This window comes from Apium graveolens, chromosome 3 (assembly GCF_009905375.1).
Source record: "Apium graveolens cultivar Ventura chromosome 3, ASM990537v1, whole genome shotgun sequence".
NCBI classification, from domain to species: domain Eukaryota; kingdom Viridiplantae; phylum Streptophyta; class Magnoliopsida; order Apiales; family Apiaceae; genus Apium; species Apium graveolens.
The window spans coordinates 31,427,278-31,452,704 of NC_133649.1; positions in this window are offsets into that span (position 1 = coordinate 31,427,278).

Genomic DNA, 25,427 nt, shown 5'->3' on the forward strand with positions numbered 1-25,427 from the left:
CCTCCTTCACACTCCCCTCTTTGGCTTTGGTGGATTTTTCAACTGGCATCTTTTGAAAAATACCAGAAGGGGTTTTCTTTGATTTGGATTTGGAAGTAGTAGTAGGTTTGGTAGCATTGGTAGGCAACTGTTTGGTCATTGGTACAGTTGCCATAGCTACTCCTGAACTCAAAGAAATTATGGAGGTTGTAATAGTTGTTGGGATGGATGAACTTACCTCACTTACCTGAGGTGCCTGCATTACAGGAAAGTAGAACATTGGCACATCCTTGTGATGATTGGCCCTGTTCAAATCTGCAATGAGCCTTCTCTCTTGAACCCAACAATCCAGTTTGTTGTTAGGGTTCTCAAGCACAATCTCTTCACAGAGGTGGTTAGCCAATAACATAAGAAATCTAGCATAATATACATTCTTACCTCTTTTAGCTAATCCACCTAGTTTAAAGCCTAACTCAAACAAGACAAGGTCACTGAAATTATAAAATTTATCTGTAACTAGCATATATAGCATGTTGAGCATGGAAATATTCATTGAATCAAAATTACTGATCTTTCCTGAGAAAACCTTTGTAACTACATCACACAAGAAACTCCACTCCTTCCTAAGACCCATTCTCCTAATGTCACTCAGTTTAGAAGTAGGAAGTGCATAGTGCATGGAATTAAGCATATTTATGATATCAGTGTCATTGTGTGGTGAAGTTATATTGTTATCAGGAATTTTGAAACATGCTTTTATCACATCACTATTGATACAAAATTCTTTACCTTTGATGGTTATAGTGATGGTCTTGTCAGTAGAGTTGTAGGTAGCAGTGGTCCACATTTCTTCAACAACTTCACAGAAGATTGTGGGTGATCCCAGCATGGCATAATTGAGCTTGCAATTCTTCACAAAGTCCATCATCTTGTGATAGTCATCCGATTGCTGAATACTCTTATTAACTAATGCAGTGAAATTGTTCTTCTCATAAATGTACCCAGTTTGAGACATAATCTTTACAACATGTGCCATTGTTTAGAGAATAAAAGCTTGAAGAGAAGGAGAGTAAGTGCTTGAGAGAGAATGAAATTAGAGCAGTTGAATTTGAGAATGATAAAAGAAAATAATTGCAATGAAATAAGCTTTTATACTATCTCAAAAATAACTGATAACAATAATAAAGTAAAAAAATTAACTAATAGAAATTGCTTAAAATAGCCGTTTAAAAAATAAACTGTAAAAATTCCACCCATTATCCGTCATGTAATGCTTACAAACTGTAAGTATACTCGATGGATAATGTACAGGGAATTAACGGCTGAGATTAAGACAATTCGACGGATGAGGATAAACTGTTATCCGTCGAGACATAAAATATTCCAGAAAAGTAATTGATTTTTATTAGCGAATTGTGTATCGACGGATGACCAAACTCGATGGATAAGGGTCATCCGTCGAGATGTAAATTTTGACTTAGCCAAAATTTCATCCAGGACTGAAAAATCAATTAACTTTCTGGCTGCATATCAACTTGCAAAATAACTCAGATAAATTTAAGAGTAATTAAGCATACCAAACTCACTTACCAATCTTGAAAAGGTGGATTCATCCAGTGGCTTGGTAAAGATATCTGCAAGTTGCTTCTCACTTGGAACAAAATGAAGCTCCACAGTACCATTTATTACATGTTCCCTTATGAAATGGTACTTGATATCTATGTGCTTTGTCCTTGAATGTTGCACTGAATTTTCAGTGATGGCAATTGCACTTGTATTATCACAGAAAATTGGAATCCTCTCAACTTGCAAACCATAGTCCAGCAATTGATTTCTCATCCATAAAATCTGTGCACAGCAACTGCCAACAGCAATATATTCAGCTTCAGCTGTAGAAGTAGAAACTAAATTTTGCTTTTTACTGAACCAGGACACAAGCTTGTTGCCTAGAAATTGACAGGTTCATATTGTACTCTTTCTATCAATTCTACAACCTGCATAATCTACATCTGAATAACCAGTTAGATCAAAACCAGAATCTCTAGGGTACCAAATGCCAAGGTTTGGTGTTCCTTTGAGATATCTAAAAATTCTCATAATAGCTATTAAGTGAGATTCTCTAGGATCAGCCTGAAATCTAGCACATAAATAAGTAGCAAACATTATATCTAGCCTACTAGCTGTTAAGTACAGAAGTGAGCCAACCATGACTCTATAACTTGAAATATCCACAGACTTTTCAGAAGTGTTTAATTCAAGCTTAGTTGCTGTGGCCATGGGAGTTTTTGCAGATGTACAATCCATTAGATCAAACTTCTTTAAAAGATCAAAAATATATTTAGTTTGACTAATGAATATTCCATCACTAACTTGCTTAACTTGTAAACCAAGAAAGTAAGTTAGTTCTCCCATCATACTCATTTTATACTTACTTTGCATCAATTTGGCAAACCTTTTGCAAAGTTTCTCATCTGTAGATCCAAAAATAATATCATCTACATAAATTTGAACAAGTGTACTAGAGCCATTAACATTCCTGAAAAATAAAGTTTTATCTACAGTACCTCTTGTGAAGTGACTTTTCAAAAGGAACTTTGATAAAGTGTCATACCAGGCTCTAGGTGCTTGCTTCAGTCCATAAAGTGCTTTCAAAAGATAATAGACATGTTCTGGAAAAATTGGATCTTCAAAACCAGGAGGTTGACTGACATATACTTCTTCCTCCAAATCTCCATTCAGAAAGGCACTTTTGACATCCATTTGATATACCTTGAAATTGGCATGGGCTGCATAGGCTAAGAAGATTCTGATGGCTTCAAGTCTTGCAATAGGAGCAAATGTTTCATCAAAATCTATTCCTTCTTGTTGACAATAGCCTTTAGCAACCAATCTAGTTTTGTTCCTGACAACTATGCCATTTTCATCTATCTTATTTCTGAATACCCACTTGCCGTCTATTGGATTCTTTCCTTTAGGCTTGGGTACCAGCTTCCACACATTATTCCTTTCAAATTGCTTTAGCTCCTCCTGCATAGCTAATATCCAATCCAACAAAGCTTCTTCTACCTTTTTTGGTTCTTCCTTGGAAAGAAAGCTGTTGTATAGACATTCTTCTTGAGTTGCTCTTCTTTTTTGAACTCTGGCAGATACATCACCAATGATGAGCTCAAATGGATGATCTTTTGTCCATTTCCTTTGTTGAGGTAGATTAGCTCTAGAAGAAGAGACCTCATTGTTGTCTTGATGTGTGATTGAGTTTTGACTATTTAAAACTCCCCCTGAGTTTGTGGATCTTTGATTTAAGAAAGGAGAACTTTCTATAGGTGATCTGTCTTGACTTCCTGCTCCTTTTGATAACCCGACGGATGGTGAATTCTGAGTACCGACGGATGAAGTAGGTTGTCTCCTGACGGATAATATAGATTACCTTCCGACGGATGAAGCATTGTGCAACTCGACAGATGTTGAGTTTTATGCTTCATTGGTGGTAGATTTATCTGCATTATCCTTAGATACATTCTCTTGATCACTTTCATCATCACTGTCATCACTAACCATCTCCACATTGTCAAATTTGAGGCTCTCATGGTAATTCCATCTTTCAGTCCTTCAATCTTTTTATCATCAAACACAACAAGTATTAATTCCACAACAATGTCGGTTCTTAGATTGTAGACTCTATATGCTTTACCAACAGCATATCCAACAAAAATTCCTTCATCTGCTTTAGCATCAAACTTTCCATTTTGATCAGTTTGATTTCTCAGAATATGGCATTTGCAGCCAAAGACATGAAGAGAGTTTAGAGTTGGCTTCTTGTGCCATAGCCAACTTTCATCTTGACTTGCTTTACTGAGAAGACAAGTTACAGATTCTGCATTAGACGAGTTGAAATCAGCTAGGTACATATTTCCTTTTCTCACACCAGTGAGAACCACTTTGTTGCTTCTTTTATTAGTCACAACACAGGCTTCTGAGTTGAAGGTTACTGAGTTGCCTTTGTCACAAAGCTGGCTGATACTCAACAGATTATGTTTGAGACCATCCACTAAGGCAACCTCCTCAATGATGACATTGTCCTTTGAAATCAAGCCATATCCCACAGTATAACCCTTGCTGTCATCTCCAAAAGTAATACTTGGGCCAGCTCTCTCTTTGAACTCTGTGAGCAGGGTAGAATCACTAGTCATGTGTCTTGAACAACCACTATCCAAGTACCAAAGATTCTTTCTATTTCCCTGTACATATCAAAATCAAATCAAGTTGATTTTGGTACCCAAGTTTCCTTGGGTCCTACCTTGTTAGCTTTCTTTTTCTGTTTCTTGAAGCCATTCATTGCAATAGAATCATCATGCATACTATGACTAACAGGAAATGGCATGCTGTGAGTAAACATGTTATTCCAGTAAGGTATGCTAAATGGCATTTGTGGTATACTGTATGCAACATAATAAGGATTAGGTGCAAATGGCATATTAGCAAACTGTGCATTCATGTTCTGTGTAGACATAGCATTAACAGGCATGAGATACATGACATTCATGTTAGGAAATTGAGGCTGCACAGACATGGAAGTAGGCATGGCAGATTTGCAATTAACAGACAGATGATTTACACTACCACACTTGACACAGATTTTTCTGGGAGCATATTTATCAGGTGTGTAGTTATTGTGTTTGTTAATCCCTATTTTACCATTCCTATTGTTTTTCCTTTTAGTCTCTGTTTTTAACTCAATCTTTTCAAGTCTGTCGCTTAACTGTTTGACAGTCATGTGACCAACATTAGCCTTTTTCCCTTTCTTAACTTGACTTGACTCTCCTGAAACAAAATTCTTGGAAACAGACCCATACTTCTCATTCAGCTTAACTAGTTTGGCTTTGCTAATGGGCTTGCTCACAGCCGACGGATGAGGATTTTCATCAAATAACACCTTTTGTTATCCGACGGATAGTCCTCATCATCTGTTGAGTCTACATCTGTTAGCAGATCATCTACCAAATTAGGTTCTAGCTTCTCTTTGTTCTTTTTCCAGGATTCATCACAGAAAGACTCGATTCCTTGAACTTTGGTGATTTGAGCATGGACATCCCTGGATGTTTTCCATGCTTTAATCACTTCTTGTTCATGCTCGAGCTGCTTCTTTAAAATTTCTTCCTTTTTCAAGGAATCAGTTAATTCCTCCTTAGCAATCTTACACTCAATTCTTAATTTCTCAAAATCAATAAACTGAGACTCAAGCACATTATTCCTCTCACTTAAAAACAATTTATTTTCTTTGATTTTAGCATTTTCTTTAGTAAGAGATTTAAGTGTAACACGCAAATGATATAACTCTATAGACATGTCATTAATAGCATCATTACACTCAGCTTTAGACAAATATGCAAGGTTTGTAGTAATTACCTGATTGCTTGAGGAACTTGTCTCTGTTTCATCAGACTTGGCCATTAGGGCTAGATTGACATAGCTGACATCTTCATCTTCATCCAGACCATCTGCTGCCCAGTCATTCTCTTGTGTAATAAAAGCCCTTTCCTTTTGCTTGAGTAGATCAAAATATTTTTGCTTATAATCCACAGACCCAAACTTTTTCTTACTGGAATCTGACTTCCTACACTCACTGGCAAAATACCCTGCCAAACCACATTTGAAACATTTAAATTTTGACTTATCCACCATGTTTCTATTTGGCTTGGCTGCTCCAAAGTTCTTTTTGAACTTGAGTTTGGAAAATCTCCTGGAAAGAAATGCTAGATGCTCATCAATGTCCTCCATGTCTTCTTGGCTTAATGAATCTTCACTTTCTACTGCAAGCCCCTTGCCCTTGTTCTCACAGACCTTTGAAGTTGATTCAACAGCTTCCATCTTCACTTCCTTCTCCTTTTCCAACTCAGCAACTAGTGCAATGGATCCTCCTTTATTCTTTCCTCTCTCCATCCTTTCATCCTGCTCTATTTCAAGCTCATAGGTTTTTAGGATGCCATACAGTCTCTCCAAAGTAAACTCCTTATAATCTTGTGAGTTTCTTAATGAGACTGTCATTGGTTTCCATTCCTTTGGAAGAGATCTAAGGAATTTCAGATTAGAGTCTTTAGTCTTATAGACCCTTCCATGCAATTTGAGAGCATTTAGTAGTTTTTGAAACCTACTAAAAATGTCAGTGAGTGACTCACTTTCCTCATTGTGAAAATGCTCATATTGCTGAATCAAGAGCTGCATCTTATTTTCTCTAACTTGCTCAGTGCCATCACAGATTATCTGTATAGTATCCAAAACTTCCTTGGCAGTTTTGCAGTTGATAATGTTGTCAAACATGTCTGCATCAACTCCATTAAACTGAATATTCATGGCCTTTTTATCCTTCCGGACTTGTTCAATGTCAGGATCAAACAATTCATGCCTTGACTTGGGGACTGATGGCTCGTTTCCTGTTGCAGCTCTCATGGGAACACGAGGGCCTCTTTCTATGCAGTCCACATAGGCCTCATCTTGAGAAAGCATATGAAGATGCATCTTTACCTTCCAATGATGGTAATTATCTTTATCTAGAAAAGGAATCTTGCCTCCAACATCCTTCTTGTTCATCTTGCTGAATTGTTTTGATCTTTAAACTCCTTATAAGTTAAGAGCTTGCTCTGATACCAATTGTTAGTCCCTTAACAATATAGCAAGAATTACAGAAGGGGGGTTGAATGGAATTCTTGAACCTTTTTCTTAAAATAAAAATGTTCGAACTCGAATATAAATATAAGTGTGTTGATTAGCACAATGCAGAATAAAAACTTAAGTGAATCAAAACACAAGTAATTACAAACAAGAGTCTTTAAAAACTTTCTGGTGGATTTAAACAATTCCACCAGAGATATATATTATATCGAGAGAACTCTATGTGCAAGAATGCTCACAGCTGCTTACAAATATGAACTACTGAGAATACAGAGAAATACTAATAATTCTGCTTACAAATGTTTCCCACTTTTTGTATCTCAGATATATGTTTCTATTTGTTACTTCTTGGTTTATATATTACCAAGATTACAAGATGTTACGACCGGTATCTTCGTGTAATATTATTTGTGGATTTGGTATAATATTAAAGCCGAATGAAAATATATTCAATGATTGTACGTTTGTGTGAGTGAAAATTTCTGCATTATAAATTTGCTTTATGTAGTATATGATTTTTCAAAGTAAGAGTTTATTTAATTTCTTTATTTTTGATTTATAAGGAATATTCTAAGCCTTGGAAAAATTTTCTTTTAAAAGGTATTTTGTTCACAAAATTTGAAAATGATTTTATAAAGTCTCTAAAAATCCAAGTTATTTTATGGTATAAATTTTATAATTTTTGAACTTGTATTTTATTTTATAAAAATAAATCATTATAAATTTTAGTTGTCATATTTAGCAAATTACAAGAAAGCCCTTGCATGCAAACCACCCTCTCATTCTTTTCAAGGACAAAGAGGACAATTCCAACCCCACTAACTCTTATTTCTCTAGGCAATTTCCTTCTTTACCCTTGCATGCAAAATGCACCAAGTATAAGTGGAGGGATAGACTTGTCAATTCTCCTTTCCACTCAAATTTTGTCAAATCAAATACCATAAAAACAAGCAAATGTCATGATCATTCTCATACTCCACCCACACCTCACTCTCTCCTCCCTCCCTTCTCCCTCCTCTCGGCTCTCCCCTCTCACTCTCGGCTAAAAGCCGAAACCCCCCTCCCCATTTTTTTTCTTCAATCCTCAACCAAGCTTCCACTCTTTACACAAGTAAATGTTACTTCCCATACCATGATCACTCTTATTTCAAAGAGTTTTGAGTAGAAAGTTTAAGTTTAAAGGTTGCATGTAAAAGTTTTAGTGAAACTCAAAATACAACCTTGATTCTTGTGAGTTTAAAGTTGTTTTTGAGAGGACTACTAGGAATGTATAAGTGCCAAGTCTTGAGAAGGAAACTCTTGATGATTAAATGGCCATTCCCATCCATTTCATTCGGCCATGACCATATGGGAGCCGAATGAATGGTCCTTGAGATCATTCTTGTTGTTTTGCTCAAATTTTGCATGTTTATGTGATAATGACTTGAATTTTGTGGTGAAAATTTGATAAAACTCCTTGCATGCTAAGTGATCATCTAGGTATAGATTATGCTAGGCTTGCATGTCAATTTTATGGTAGAATATATGTAGAAAATGTGTTGTTTTGGTTTGCAAAACCCGAGGACATGCATGCATGTGGATTTCTATTAGAATGTTGTAAGATTTTGATCATTTGGAAAGATTTTGTTAGTGAGCCTTAATTTTAGTAGGAATAATGTGTTAATATTGATTTATTCTTCTTGTTGCATGGTAATAATTCGTGGTTATCTTTTATAAAATGCATATCTTGTGGTTTCAAAAACTTAATGATTGGTGAGTTGAGAAATGTGATCTCTTTTGTTTTGCCATAATTGTACCTTAGGTAAGGATGATCTCACCCAAGGTTATTTTGAGAATAAGGGAGTTAATTTAGTAGAATACCATGTATAAGTCTTGGTTTAAGTATTGAGTTGTTGTTAGTTGAGTTTGTCAAGTCAAAACCTTGGAAAATGAGAGTTATAGTTTCTGCAGAAAATCAGTTTAGTACCCTGAGGTTTAGAGTGAGTTTTGACCATGTCATTGATGTGCACTTTGAGGCCCAAGCTACCTGAAGTTGGTATTGTGAGTATATAAAAGGTTTTAGGAGTTGGTTGGAGGTTTGCATGTCTTTTGGTTAGGTGCACAAGTAGAATAACAAAATCTGTCCAGCAGGGGACAGTTTTGTTGCAACTTAGAAATAGGAAGATTTGACCATGTCATGGGTAGGCCCTCATTAGGCCTTATTGGGCCTTAGTTAGAGGGAGTGTAAAAGAAGTTTTTCCAACCATAGTTCATAGAATATGAGTTAGAACCATGTGTCACAAGTTAATTCAAGTCAGGGCATTTTCTGTCCTGAAAAACAGGGGAACCTTGGACTTTTAGCTTAGGCCCAAGAAGGCCCAAGCCAGGCCCTTGAGCCACATCAAGTTTGTGAGATGCCCTTAGGTCAGGAGAGTCTTGTGTAAAAGTTTTGAAGGAAAACTTGTAGTTTAAGAGTGTCTAATGCACTCAAGAAACCATAGTTGTCATCCTGAAATTTGTACCAGTGAGCGCTTTCACTTATCACATAATTTTAGAACACTTAGAGGTGAGTATTAGGTCGACCACCATAGTTGTAAGATGGTATAAGGTCAGTAGAGCTAAAGGCACAAGTAAGGGTCAATAGCTTTTGGATAATTTAGGAAAGACACATCGAGTTAGGAAGCCAAAATTAGAAGACCTTGTCTAGTTTAGCGACCAAGTGACTTAAGTGGTGAGTCGAGATCATCCAAGCCTAGTGTTGCATTATGGTATATATGGTGTTATTTGGTGTTAATATATGATATGTGAATATGTGGCTATGTGTGTACTTTTGTAATTTAAAAGTGAATATAAAATTAAGTGCGTATAGGCCTAAGTGCCATCCGTGTTTAATTTCAAGTTGTAAATAGGTTAAGATGGTAAGAATATATTATAATGAGGATTATTATTATTATGTAGGATCTCGAGGCGAGGGAAAACTTGCCATAAAGGTCGAGTGAAGCTCCAGTTGCTCCTACCAGTCAGACCAGACCAGCCTTTCTCAAGGCAAGTGATTCAACTTGACCTTCGTATTTACTGCTAATAGTTCATATATTGCTACAACTATCCTGTGTCATTTGATATATTAAATCAAACGTATCTTATGTTTATCTTTGAATTATATAGAGATTCCATGAACCCTCGAGTACGTATTGCAAGTAGTTCAAAAGTCTTTTCATGATAGTTTATGCCATGATAAAATAAAGAGTTGTTATAATACTTGATTGATCCTCTTGATTAACATGCTAATGATTCCTAAGTATTAATATCTCACCCTGAAACTTGAACCCCTATAGAACCTTACCTTGAACTCTGATAGTTAGATACTTACCAACGTGATTCCTCATTGATTGATACCCTCTTTCTTATCCTAAAGCTTGACAATTCTGATATATCCTGAGTTAAAGATCATTTCTGCATACCCTAACACCCTTAGTATTCATGAAGCCTACCTTCTTGATGATCCAGCACTTGAACCTTGATGAGAAACCATTGCTTAAAGCCCAATTTGGCATTACCCTTTTATAATATCCAATAGCCTCACTGAATTCCCTTGTCTAAATCTTTGAGATATGAAAACCATTTAGTTACTTTAATAGAGTATAGTTTTGTGAATCATGGCCCTGAGATTTAGTACCATATTTCCCGTGTTTCGAGTTGATCTATATTCCCTTAATAAAAATGTTTACTGTTAAAAGAGATTTTGTTATAATTCGGCATCAGTTTTTGAAATAAATAAAATGTGGGTTTTCAGTCCCAAAGGGGGATAAATGTTTTCCTTGAATAGTGGATCTGGACTGAGACGCGAGTCCTTTCCACACTTATATTAGGCTTAAAAGTTGCCTAGGGATTCCCGTTAATGTATTAGAACCCAGCGAGGTTCGGGATTACTTCGCGGCTGATCACCGGCTGTAATCCGTAGCGTCATAAAATGATTTTGATTAAGACATGATTTTAAAATTGTTTTGATACAAGCAAAATGATGCCATCTCACACAGTTTTATCTCTCGTTACCATTGGTTATGTCTTTCCATTGTCATTCTTTAATGTATATCTCGATTTATGTTTTGTGTCATACTGTTAGCACTTGTTGAGCATTTGGCTCACTCCTTGCTTTACCCTGATATTACATCTAGCAGCTATGGTTAGATTCAAGCAGACTGCCCGTAAGACCTGTGATGTTGATGCTTATGTGCGAGCTCAGGTAGAATAAGTGATAGTAGTTTGTGTGAGGACTCGGAATTCAAAATCAGATGTACTAGTTGGTAGTGTTGGGCTGTTCCAAACCCTAAACTGTAAGATCTTGGATTTGGTTATGTTATCTCTTTTAAAATTTTGTAATAGCTATATTTAATTTGCTGTTTAAGTTGGGGGCATGACACAAAGTCAAAAGACATGATCATTATAAAAACTACCGGGTCTAATGCTTTGTTACTTTGTTCTCTATTACCCAGTTAATAGGCTTCTTCATTCCATTTGCATACACTTCGACGCATATGACCAGTTGTCACTGTCAACTGATATTTGAATTCTTTATCCGTTGAGTACATGATCATCCGTCGACTTTATGATCATCCGTTGATGGCTTCATTGATCATCCGTCGACTGCTATATTAGACATCCGTTGATAGCTGTTTAATCATCCGTCGATGGCTTTGTTAATCATCTGTCGGTAGCTATTTTGGCACTTGACTTCAATTCATTTATGCAGAATTACAAGACATCATCTATGTACAATTAATCAACCTATTCTGCATATCTAGTTAAAGTCAACATGACTTATATGCTACTACAGAATCTATACAAAGGTGTGCAGAAATGTGCTACAGACTCATTATTACATAAGCTACTCACTCGATGGATAATAAGTCATCATCCGTCGGGACTATAATCATTTATCCGTCCGGACTATAATCCTTATCTGTCGAGTGCTACATTATTTCACTAAGTAAAATCTACTTAGGTGTTTTGTTTGTGTAATCATCAAGTACACAACATATGCACAACAGTTCCCCTAAACCTTTCTCAATATTTTATATTCCTTTTATGATCCTCTCTTATAATCCTTGAATTTAAATCCTTTTAATCATGTTACCTTATACTCAATTCTTTCGGTATCTGGTGGATTTTCGGGAAAAATCAAAGTGTTCGAATTTGGATTCTGACAATCTTTACATACACTTATATACCATATGGAGTACTAATAAGATCTCAGAATATCAATAAAAGAACTCCTACATAGTGTGGCATGAAAAGTTTTCTTAATCAGCATAATCAGCAAAATCACTATTCATCAGTGTTTCAAAGATCCAAAAATTGGGGTTATTACTGTCTCCCCTCCTTCCTTAAAAGGATTCCGTCCCGGAATCAGATAGAAAATGAATAGGGATACTTTTCTAGCATTGCACTTTCTAAATCTCATGTCAATTTTCCCACATGGTGGTTCTGCCACAAAACCCTGACTAGCACGATAACCCTCCTCCTAAGCACTTGTTCCTTTTCGATTTATAACCCTTCCTGGTTGCCCCATATAGGTTACGTCTGGTTGCATATCTATGCGCTCATATGCCCCTATTTGTCTGGCATCCGGATTACACTTCCTTAATATTGATACATGAAACACGTTATGAACTTGCTACAGGTTCGGGGGTAGGACTAGTTCATTTGATAACTTCCCAATACATCTTAATATATCCAAGGGTCCAACAAATCGTGGAACTTAGATTTCCTTTCTTTCCGAAGCTCATCAATCCTTTCCAAGGCTTTCCAAGGGGATACCTTTCACAATACCAGGTCCCCTACTTCATACTCCTTGTCCTTTCGTTGTCAAATCAGCATACTTCTTATGTCCATCTTGGGCTACTACCAGCCGTCCTCTGATTAGATCTATTATATCCTTGGTCCTTTGGACCACTGCTGGTCCGAGCATCTTGCGCTCTACAATTTCATCCTATCATAAGGGAGATCGACATTGTCTTCCCTCAAGGATCTCATAAGGCGACATCTCGATACTGACATACGATCTATTGTCGTAAGAAAAATCAATCCGCGATAAATGATCATTCCAAATTTTTTCAAGTCTATTGCATAGACTCTCATCATAGCTTCGAGCACTATAGCTTTTGCTTCTCAATACACCTTATTTTCTTGTTCGTAAGCGTTACTATATTCTGTACAGAATACTATTCTAGATATACTTTTACTCGCTAGAGTTTTATAACCTTTTAATAAATGCATCAACCTTAGTGTCACGAATGCGTTTCCATTCCGGATACCACCATACTTTTACTACTCCTTTTTTAGATGCTTCTATTTCCCAAAGTTTGATCAATCATATAGAAGTAAGGGAATTTATTGAGAGATCACTATGATCATGAACACTTGTTCTATTGCATAGTTAGTACAGAAGGTGGCCAGCCTTTAGTACTTGACAAGAAATTAAACAACATGTGGTATCCTACTAGGCTTCTATCACACAGATAGATAGTCATTCGGCAATACCTCCCCTTCTGGAAGGGTTGTTCTTCTCAGCTTACATGAAATGAAAAGAAGAAAAAAGAACGAACTGAAGAGAATTGTATATATGTAAAAAAATACTGCCATAAAATATCTGGCTTGGAATCTACCTCTGAACTATAGAGGTTTGTCATAGGAGAACAAAACGTATACGTATATATATCAACATCAAGTATTATAGCATCGCATTTCACATGCTTAAATATTTTTGCTATTCCGTCCATCATTGTATGGACCCATGCTCTTGCTCGAGCTTATACACAATCACCTTTGAAACTCCCTCGACATCGAAAATCGAATCTGGGATCTCATTCTAGACATCATCGTTACTAGATTCTATGCTTGCACCGCAACCTTCCTCGTATAGTAATACGACTCTCTATTGATAAGAAGGAATAAATATTCAATAGGTAGATAATCTACTTAATTAGTCTATCAATGATAACTTATACACCACCACGACCAGATTAGTGGTACTCAATCTCAACATCCATTCCAATACAACTCTCACGGTTGTAAGTAATCGGTTCATTACTCGTAGAATCATTCCTGCATTACTATGGTCCACCGTTGACCTACTGTAGTCATTTGTTTTCCATAAAATCTTAATAGCTAACCATACGGAGTCCATACATATCGTCTCGAATCCTTCTAAGGAGGTAACATAATCACCATTCATGATTCATGAAGAACACTCCTGATCCTGACGTACATACATGACATGAAGCAGATAAAATTGCAGAAGAGTTTCAATGAAAGCAACGATAGCAGGCTAATACCATTATTAACCATATTTCTTTATTAGGAGATATGAAGCTCAAAGGTTCATTTAGTCCTTTTATAACATGGTCCTGGTTTATCTCAAGATAGGACCTTCTAAGATATGTAGCCCGCTTACAGCGATAACGTGAATTAAATCTTTACCAAACTACTATTATGGTTGAGTATCGCACAATCATCAGAAGGAATGTCAATCTTTCACACCATAATACACCCTTCATGACTGTAACCATCATCACTGTATTCCTCTGGCACGAGCACCTATAATTGTCCTCTTACACTTAAAGTGTCGGCCACCTTTTTGGCCTTTCCTGATAGTAAAATTTCCTTACAATCAATGTCATTTTAACCACCTCCAAATAAATTTTCTACCTCATTTCAATCATTTCTTGTGTGAAAATGCTCTTCCTTAAGCTTTGGTGAGAAAAAATTTATCACCATTTTTCCATAAGTTATTGCCTTGGTCATTAGAGGTTAACATTGTCACGACTGACTCTTGATCATACTTATGACGTCTCTTATCCTGGGTCCTTTTTGTTTTCACCAATCTTGACCTTCATTGGGTTCAATCTATACTTTCTCATGGTTTAACATGTGCTCCACTTGGCATTATTATTAATAATACGTCATATTTTCTTTATCAAAATTTCTATTCTTGAGAAATTTGAATATTACCTTTCTCCTTGTAAAACCTCTAAGGTTATCCTTAAATCCTTCATCATGTACTCACTAGGTACATGACACATCAAGATACCATTTACTAATACTAGAACCATTGTCTATATAGTTCTGAAAACTTTCTCCACTGATCTTTAAAGGTTGTTTTTGCCTTAGTCCTTTATTCCGTACCACCCAAACTCATAATATCCCTATGAAGGTGAAATGCCAACCTTTATGCATTCCCCCATGGTTCATCTCAAGTTATCAAGGTTCTATCCTTAATTCCACCTTTAAAAGGTACTTCTTGTAATAACCCCAGAATTTTTTAACTTTTTGTAACCCTTGTGAATAGTGTTTTAGCTGAATGAAGAAACTTTTCACGCCACACTATGTAGGGGTTCTGTTATGGATATTCTGGGATATTATTAGTACTCTATGTAGTATATAAGTGTATGTAAAGATCGTCAGAATCCAATTCCGAACACTTTGGTTTTTCCCGGAAATCCACAAGATACGGAGAGAATTGAGTATAAGGTAACAGGATAAAAAGGATTTAAATTAAAGGATTATAATAGAGGATCATAAAAAGGAATATAATGTATTGAGAAAGGTTAAGGGAACCTAAGTAATAAGATCCCGGGTATGATCCTTCAAACGATAAACGAGAACGAAAGTAAGCGAACCGTATAACAGATCAGCGGTCATTAGGCAAACGATTAGGAAGTTAATCAAAGGGATTAGTGGGAATGATGTCATCCAACCAATAGAAAGAGGACAAGGAAGGGAGGATGACATCATGAGGATGACATAAGCATGACATGGGAAGGAAGGAAGTGTGGTGGCTTTGTAACCACACAAATTCAAGGGCAAAAAGGTAATTGACTAAATCAAATACAAAAACCAAGCAACCAAGCCAAGTAAATTCATTCTTCATCAAAAAAATCAAAAAGCAACCAAGGCTTTGTTCTTGAAGCTCTCGGCTTTTCACTATTCAAAAGGCAAGAAAAAATCAAAATCAAAGATCCAAGCTTCCTAAATTGGTAAGATAATTCCCTAATCATCTTCATGCTTAGTTAGGACTATATCATGAGTTTAAGCCATTAATTCCTTCTCAATCTTCTTCATTTAATCAAAGAAGAATACAATGAATAGTGTTTTCAAGTTTTTAACTTGAACTTTTTCTTGTTTTTCTTGAAGATCCAAGCATTCTTAAGACTTCTCAAAGCTTCTTAAGGCTTCCTAGCTCCTCCCACCACTTCAAGGAAGGTATACCATCTCCAAACCCTAGATTCCAATATATTATAAGATGATTTTGATTAGTAGGATGATATTGTAGCTTGTTGTTGTGATTAGAGTTTGGGATTTGAAATGGTAGTGAAATGGAATGGTAAATGTTGAGGTTTTGATGAAAAGAACTTAAGTATGGTTAAATTAAGCTTAGGCATAAGTATAAATGATTAAATTGAATTGGTTGGGGTTGTTATGATGTGATAAGGATGGATGTTGGTTGTATGTTGGATTTGAGGTTGAATTGGGAGGGTTTTAAATGATTTAAAATATTGGAAATCGCGTAAACATAGCCGTCGTAACGTCCGATTTTCTTTGGACTGTTTTTGTGCATAACATTAGGACCCGAGAACCCCCTGCTAGAATATGACCACTGCCATGTTTAGATAGCTCATGTTACGAGCTTCGTTTTGATATGTAGTTCGTTCGATTCCGATGCACGGTTTAGGAGAAACGACCGTTTCAAGTAACGGCGTTTCGCGAATGAAACTTTTTCCCTCGCCTTACTTTGAAACATAGGTTAAAGACCAAAAAGGGTTAATTAATGTATGAAACATTTATGGTAAGTGTGTTAGGCAGTTGGTAAGACACTCGCGAAGGAATCGCTTTAAAACTCGTAAAGGTTAAATTATTAAAAATGGTGGAGCCGAGGGTATCCGAGTGACTTAAGCAAATCAGTGAGCGCAAAACAAGCGTTAGAGTCTAAGTTAGTTAAAGTAAAGATTTACAAGTGATTTTGGTTTAATTCCAACTTACTTGTTATTTATAGGTTACCAGACTCGTGCCGAGCCTTTTATCACCCCAAGTCGCTCAGGCAAGTATTCTATCCATTATACTGTTGTTGTGATGTATACATTTGTATATGCATGATCTTGCGATAAATGCATATTGGTTATTTAGCAAATTCTTGCGATATATTGTAGCATGTGATATGGTATATATGCATGCCTGTTTCATATTCTTGAAATATATATCTGTTGGTTCAGTTGATAATACCTATGCTAGAGAATAGCGGTAACTTGCATATACCCTTAGTATAGGGACCCAAAGGTGAAAATATTTTCTAAAACCGGGAGTCGAGGATCCCGAGTAGATTTTGTATATATGGATATGGATATATATATATATATTTATATATATATATGGTTATAGTTTTCCAAACTATTAATCGAATAAGGTTTATTCGATAACTTTAACTTTATTTTATTATTGAATATTATTTCGAATATTATTCGAAGGCGTATGACTCCTTTTATTTATTTATTTGAATATTATTTGAATATTCATTCGAAGGCTTATGACTCAGTTTATATTATTTATTGAATATTATTTGAATATTCATTTGAGGATCTATGACTCCGATTATTTGCTGAGGTATATTCTTTATTTTATTAAAGAATAAGGGGTCAATAATCAAACTTATTTTCAATTATTCAATTAAAGATAATACTTTCATATAAGTATATCTTTGGTTATTTAATACTCGTTTCAAGTATAAGTTTTAATACTTCTACTTCAATTATTTTTATAAAGATTATTCTTTATGGGAATATTATTTAAATAATAATATTCAGTCATTTTCTAAATATTCTGGGGACTGATTTACTTCATTAAATCAGCTTTACTCCAAACACTCTATAAAGTGTTTTCGAGTCTTCAAAATGATTTTTAAAGTCAGAGCGGATCCCAAAACTCATTTTTATATTTAAGATCTTCCTTTTTAAGGGGATTTAAATACTCGCTCAAAACCTGGGGAATCCGGCTCTGTGGTGTATTTTATATTCGCTTCGAGGTTGCAGTTTTGGTAAATGAATTGATTACTTGTCCAATGTTCGGGAAGTAAGCCCATCTAATTGAGTCGGCATAAGCGACAGGCCGGGGTACGGTCTATTATTGTGTAAGTGGCTGGGTGGCAGTCCATCAACGCGTAAGAGGCCGGGTGGCGGTCCAGCACAAGGTCCTTATAAGGCCTGGGTGATGACCGGTGGGGGATTCATCCATCTACTAGTAGAAAAGGTTACTTATTGGTATCTTTGCCTGATCAGCAAGATATCTGGTTTATGCCAAAATTCTTTTCCTTTCCAAAATTTATTGGATGTTTCAAACTCTGTTCATACTTTACATAACAGAGGTTCCAGGAAATGTTTAAGAGATATATATGTGGATATATATATATCGGGACTAAATAAAGTATCTCGTAACTTTTTTTTTCATTCAATAATATTTCAAAGATTGAATCTATTCAAGTCTTAACTTGTGGTCTCATCTATGAGATGTTTTTCTTAAAACTTATAATACTTTGAACGATGGTAGTTCAAGTAGGTTTATAAATGATATAAGTGTGGTGAAGTATTGGTAACTTCATTCCTTGTTTTTACTTATATCTAGTAAGTAATTATCTTACACATGATAAAGATTCTAGTAAGTATCCATTTAGATACTTATATTATTGTTATCACTATATATTATCTTGCGAGATGTAAGGCTCACTCTTGCTTTATTTCTTCATCACACAACAACAGTTAGGAAAGATGGCCAGACTCCAGCAGACCCAGCGCAAGCGCGTGGGAAGCGTCCTGCGTCTTCCCGATGATGTTGTGGCTGCTATAGCTGCAGAGGTAGATCTATTGGTAGATCAGGCATTCTATTTTTGAGAATCAATTATGTATAATTATAACTTGTGGCAGATAATGGCAATTAACTGTAAATTTATCAAGTAATCATTTTGGGTTGTAATAATTTTAAATTGTGGATTCAAAGACTTGTACTTATTTAAATTTCATCTCTGAGACTATAACGGGTTGTGGTGTGTGTTAGTGTGGGGTCACAGCATAAGGTTATTTATTATTAATTTAGTGAAGTGATATTGTGGAAAGAAAGACCGTGACGACCCGGATCCCCGACCCCGGATCTGGGGGTGTTACAGAAATGGTATCAGAGCTAAGCGTTATAAACCTCAGAGATGATGCGTCGATATAATAACAAACTCACAAAGATAATAAGAACTCTTGCCAAGTTCATGGTCGGACTACTTAAAGTAGTGTTGACAGTTAAAACCCTTACGGGAACCCTTATAAGTATCATGATAGTAACTTAGCTCGTTTAATGTGTAGGCGCCTGAGATAGAGGACCCTGAGATGTTCGAGCGTGAGCATGATGAGGCATTGCTAGATGTTGAGGATCAGGAGGAGCCTGAGATGGAGGAGGATGAGGAGGACCCCTCAGAGGAGCCTGAGATGGAGGTCATTGCTATTTCAGATGAGGAGGACCCCTCAGAGGAGTCAGAGACAGAGGTTATTGCTATTCCAGATGAGGAGGACCCGGATGAGGTCCCAGTAGCTGAGGAGCGTGTTGGACCTATGGTAGTGTATGCTGGTATCCCATTACCCACACTTCCGGTGGTCAGAGCCCCTACCCCTCCACCACTATCTTGGATTCCTGATGATGACAGCTCAGAGACCCATACTTCCGAGCCTAGGCAGACCGAGGAGGCACCCTCAGCGGCTCCGGATTCACCACCTCTTGACCCTGCCCACAGGCAGTCTTCGTTAGCACATGGATATGTTCAGGATGTTCTGAGGACCCGAGTGGCTGTTGCCGATGGCCGACTAGATGAGGCCAGGAGGGAGTTGGATACAGAGAGGGCGGGTAGGCGTACCCGAGCTTATGAGACTAGGGCTTCTATACCCCGATCCTTGAGGAGGGAGCTTACGGGGATAGAGCTCACATCCCGAGCGAGGCTCAGATCGCTCCAGGGGGATAGGCATGGTAGGATCTCCAGGCGGCAGGCCGACTATATTTTCCGTCGTGCGATGGAAAGGGTTTGGGAGCTGACCCACTCCGGTGTGTGATTCAGGATTGATGATGGAATAGTCTAGTTGTCTAGTTAGCCGAGGCCTTAGTAAGAGCCAATTTTCCGGGATAGTTGACTTGTATATAGCATCCCTTTTTCTGACTAGACAGATAGACTCTTGTGTATCACTTTTGGGACAGATGACTGTAGCACTGTTGTACTTTTGACCAGATCAAACTATGTATTTCTCGCATTATGTATATATTTGTTTCCTTTCGGTTCAGTTCCATAGTGACGGGATCACTGTTTTTATCATTATTATTACTGCACTTCGTATTAGAACTTTCTTAAAATAATAGAATTGCGATATACGTTCTCCCCATTATAAGAGCTGTGCAAGGCACAATGTTGTATATGATTGTGACCTAACGTTGAATTTTCCCAAATTTTATTATTATTATTATCAGAATCATGCCGCCAAGAAAGATTGGAACTAGGGCGAACCCTGGATCTGAGGACCAGGGAAGCCATAACCAGGATGATAGGAACCAGGAGCACAGTGAAGAGGAAGATGAGGGTTATGTGGAACAGGATGACTCCCTGTATGAAGAGGAAGAGGGAACATATGATGTTGAGGGATTTGAGATAGAGGCTGAAGAAGGAGAAACCGAGGTTGAGCAACCAGTACCAAACCCAGGCATGGATCCCATGGGCCAGTTCATGCAACTCCTAAGGCAGAATTTGGAACGTCAACCCAACCCACCCCCTCAAGGAAGTAACAATGCTGTGGCAAACTCTTTCAGGGCTTTTAAGTCCCTTAAGCCCCCTGAGTTCCACGGATCAGCCGACCCAGTTGAGGCAAGGGCATGGTTAAAGGAAATGGAGAAATCTTTTGAGATTTTGAGTACCGATGAGGCACAGAAGACTGTATTTGCTACCTACCTTCTGAAAGGAGAAGCTAACTACTGGTGGGAGGCCAAGAAAAACATGGAGACAGATGCTATTATAACCTGGGAGAGATTTAGTCAGTTGTTTCTGGGAAAGTATTTCCCGAGGTTTATGGAAAACCAGATGGAGCTCAAGTTCTTGGAGCTAAAGCAGAATAACTTGTCTGTAGCAGAGTACGAAGCGAAATTTACTGAGTTATCAAGGTTTGTGCCAGAGTTTGTGAGCATCGAGGAAAAGAAAGCTAGGAGGTTTCAGCAGGGACTGAAACCGTGGATTCAGAATAGGGTGGCAATCCTTGAGCTTACGGACTATGCCACTCTGGTGCAAAAGGCAACGATTGTAGCAGTTGGAAGTGAACAGATGCAGAAGGAAAGAGAGAAGAAAGGAATAAAGAGGAAAAGTATGAGCATGGGTGGAGGTTCCGCAGGAAGGAGCTTCCCAACTAGATTTAATCGAGGAGCAGTGTCCCTACCAGGAAGGAACACTGGGTTTAAGCGGCCAATGAGTGTGAGTGTGAGCCAGGGCGGCCAGAAGTCAAGAATGTCCTATTCCAACCAGTCTCGACCCCCATTGCCAGCCTGTAACATATGTGGAAGGAATCACACCGGGGAGTGTAAAGGAAAGCCAGTAACCTGTTTTAAGTGCGGTCGGGAAGGCCACTACTCAAATAAGTGCCCATCATCAACCCCTGCCGTCCTTCCAACCACCACTTGTCATCAGTGCGGACGCCCAGGTCATTGGAAGAGGGAATGCCCAATGAACAAACCAGCAGCTTCGGGAGCAAGTAGGGCTGCTTCCAATAAGCCACCTACTGCGAGGACTTTCAACATGACAGTCCAGGATGCTATGAAAGATTCAGATGTGATAGCAGGTACCCTTTCTCTAAATTCAGTCAGTACAAATGTTTTATTTGATTCGGGAGCAACTAAATCTTTTATATCAAAGGACCTTGCGCGTAAGTTAAGACTTAAGGCTGAACCCTTGATAGAACCCTTACAAGTAGAAATAGCCAATCATGAAATTATTCCTGTTAACCAGATTCACCCCGCCTGTGAGATAGGCATAGGGGAGCAATCCTTTAGTGTTGATCTGATTCCTTTTAAATTAGGGGAGTTTGATGTAATTTTGGGAATGGACTGGCTATCTAGCAACGATGCTCAGATAGACTGTAAAGGGAAGAAAGTTAAGTTAAATGTCCCAGGGAAGAAAGAAGTTATATTTAGAGGAAAGAGGCAGACGCAGAAATTTTTGACTATGGCCCAGGCCAAAAGGATGCTACGAAAAGGAAGTGAGGCCTACCTAGCCTATGTGGTGGACACGCAGAAGGAGGTGCCCAACTTACAAGATATTCCAGTAGTCAACGAATTTGAAGATGTATTCCCACAAGACCTTCCGGGATTACCACCCGATAGAGTGATTGAATTTGCTATTGAGTTGGCCCCAGGGACGGCGCCAGTTTCAAAAGCACCTTACCGGTTAGCCCCATTAGAAATGAAGGAATTAGCTATCCAATTGCAGGAACTCTTGGATAAGGGTATGATAAGACCCAGTGTGTCTCCGTGGGGAGCACCAGTTTTATTTGTTAAGAAGAAAGATGGGAGCATGAGGTTGTGCATAGACTATCGAGAGTTGAACAAGCTAACCATAAAGAACAGGTACCCATTACCTAGAATAGACGATCTGTTCGACCAGCTAAAGGATGCTGTTTATTTTTCCAAGATCGACCTGAGAACTGGATATCACCAACTAAAGATTAAACCCGAAGATATTTCCAAGATAGCGTTCCATACCAGGTATGGGCATTATGAGTTCTTGGTAATGTCCTTTGGATTAACCAACGCCCCAGCGGCTTTCATGGATTTAATGAATAGAGTATTTAAGAAGTACTTGGACAAGTGTGTGATAGTTTTTATCGATGATATTTTGATCTACTCAAGGACTGAGGTAGAACATGCAGAGCATTTGAGGATAGCTCTAGGAATACTCAGAGAGGAGCAGTTATATGCCAAATTCTCGAAGTGTGAATTCTGGCGGAATGAAGTACAGTTTTTAGGACATGTGATCAATAAAGAAGGAGTATTGGTCGACCCCTCCAAGATAGAGGCGGTCTCAAATTGGGAAAGGCCAACCACACCCACAGAGGTAAGGAGTTTCATAGGATTGGCCGGCTACTATCGTAGATTTGTTCAGGACTTTGCGAAGATCGCAGCCCCTTTGACACGACTTACTCGTAAGACAGAGAAGTTTGAATGGACGGAGAAATGCGAGAACAGTTTTCAGGAATTAAAGAAAAGGTTGATATCGGCTCCGGTATTAGCATTGCCGGACGGAAAAGGAGATTTTGTGATATATAGTGACACGTCGCACAAAGGATTAGGATGTGTGCTTATGCAGCACGGTAAAGTTATTGCGTATGCGTCAAGACAACTGAAGGAATACGAGATTAGATATCCTACTCATGACCTTGAGCTCGCGGTAATAGTATTTGCTTTAAAAATTTGGAGGCACTACTTGTATGGAGAGAAGTGCGAGATTTTCACAGACCATAAGAGCCTCAAGTACATATTTACGCAGAAAGAGCTCAACATGCGCCAGAGGAGATGGTTAGAACTAATCAAGGACTATGATTGTGAGATTCTCTATCATCCAGGGAAAGCCAATGTGGTGGCTGATGCCCTTAGTAGAAAGGAGAGACTCAGAATGATAACGACTTCGGAAGAGTTGATAAGGGATTTTGAGAGAATGGAAATAGAAGTAAAGGTAACCGGAACCGGAGCTGAAAAGCTTTTTGAGATCTCAATGCAGCCAGAGTTATTGGAAAAGATCAGATTGTGCCAGGAGAAAATAATGAATGAAGGCAGAGAGTCAATGACTGGAGAGGAGATCCATACTGAGAAAGATGATAAAGGGATAATGAGGTACTCCTACCGAATTTGGGTTCCGAATGTTCAAGAACTTAAAGATGAGATTTTGGATGAAAGCCATAGTTCAAGGTATTCCATTCACCCGGGGAGTACCAAGATGTATAGGGATTTGAAGGAATATTACTGGTGGCCCAACATGAAGAGGGACGTAGCAGAATGGGTAAACAAGTGTTTGACTTGCCAAAGAGTAAAGGCAGAGCACCAGAGACCCAGTGGACTTTTGCGACCCCTGGAGATTCCCGAATGGAAATGGGAACAGATAGCGATGGATTTTGTTGTAGGCTTGCCAAGGACGAAAGCCAATCACGACGCCATTTGGGTAATTATAGACCGACTGACAAAGTCAGCTCATTTCATTCCTATCAATGAGAGATACACAGTCGATAGACTGGTGGACATTTACCTTAAGGAAATAGTGACGCGACATGGAGTCCCAGCGTCCATTGTCTCAGACCGAGACCCCAGGTTTAACTCCAGATTTTGGAGGAGCTTTCAGGAATGTGCGGGGACCAAGTTAAATATGAGTACCGCGTACCATCCCCAGACGGATGGACAGAGTGAAAGGACCATCCAGACACTAGAGGATATGTTGAGAGTCTGTGCAATAGACCTTAAAGGAAGTTGGGATGATCACTTGCCGTTGATCGAGTTTTCTTATAACAATAGTTTTCATGCTAGCATCGGAATGCCGCCTTATGAGGCCCTGTACGGAAGAAGGTGTCGATCTCCCTTATACTGGGATGAAGTAGGAGAGCGGAAGATGCTCGGACCCGAAGTGGTCCAAAGGACCAAAGATATAGTGGATCTTATCAGAGGGCGACTTGTAGCAGCCCAAGACAGACAAAAGAAATATGCAGACCTAGCCCGAAAGGACAAGGAATATGAAGTAGGGGACTTAGTACTGTTGAAAGTATCCCCTTGGAAGGGATTAATAAGGTTCGGAAAGAAAGGAAAACTAAGCCCAAGATACATTGGACCTTTTGAGATATTAAGACGGATTGGAAAGTTAGCTTACGAGCTAGCCCTACCCCCTAATTTGCAACAAGTTCATAATGTGTTCCATGTGTCAATGCTAAGGAGGTATCATCGGGATGCCAGGCACATAGTGGAGTACGAGCAGGTGGATATGCAGCCAGATCTAACTTACGTGGAGAAGCCAGTAAGGATTATGGATAAGAAGGAGCAGGTGCTTCGGAACAAAGTGATCAAGCTAGTCAGAGTACTATGGCAGAATCATAATGTGGAAGAATCAACTTGGGAACTAGAGAGCACAATGCTAGAAAAGTACCCCCATTTGTTTTCTGTTTGATTCCGGGACGAAATCCTTTTAAGGAGGGGAGACTGTAATAACCCCAAAATTTTTCAACTTTTTGTAACCCTTGTGAATAGTGTTTTAGCTGAATGAAGAAACTTTTCACGCCACACTATGTAGGGGTTCTGTTATGGATATTCTGGGATATTATTAGTACTCTATGTAGTATATAAGTGTATGTAAAGATCGTCAGAATCCAATTCCGAACACTTTGGTTTTTCCCGGAAATCCACAAGATACGGAGAGAATTGAGTATAAGGTAACAGGATAAAAAGGATTTAAATTAAAGGATTATAATAGAGGATCATAAAAAGGAATATAATGTATTGAGAAAGGTTAAGGGAACCTAAGTAATAAGATCCCGGGTATGATCCTTCAAACGATAAACGAGAACGAAAGTAAGCGAACCGTATAACAGATCAGCGGTCATTAGGCAAACGATTAGGAAGTTAATCAAAGGGATTAGTGGGAATGATGTCATCCAACCAATAGAAAGAGGACAAGGAAGGGAGGATGACATCATGAGGATGACATAAGCATG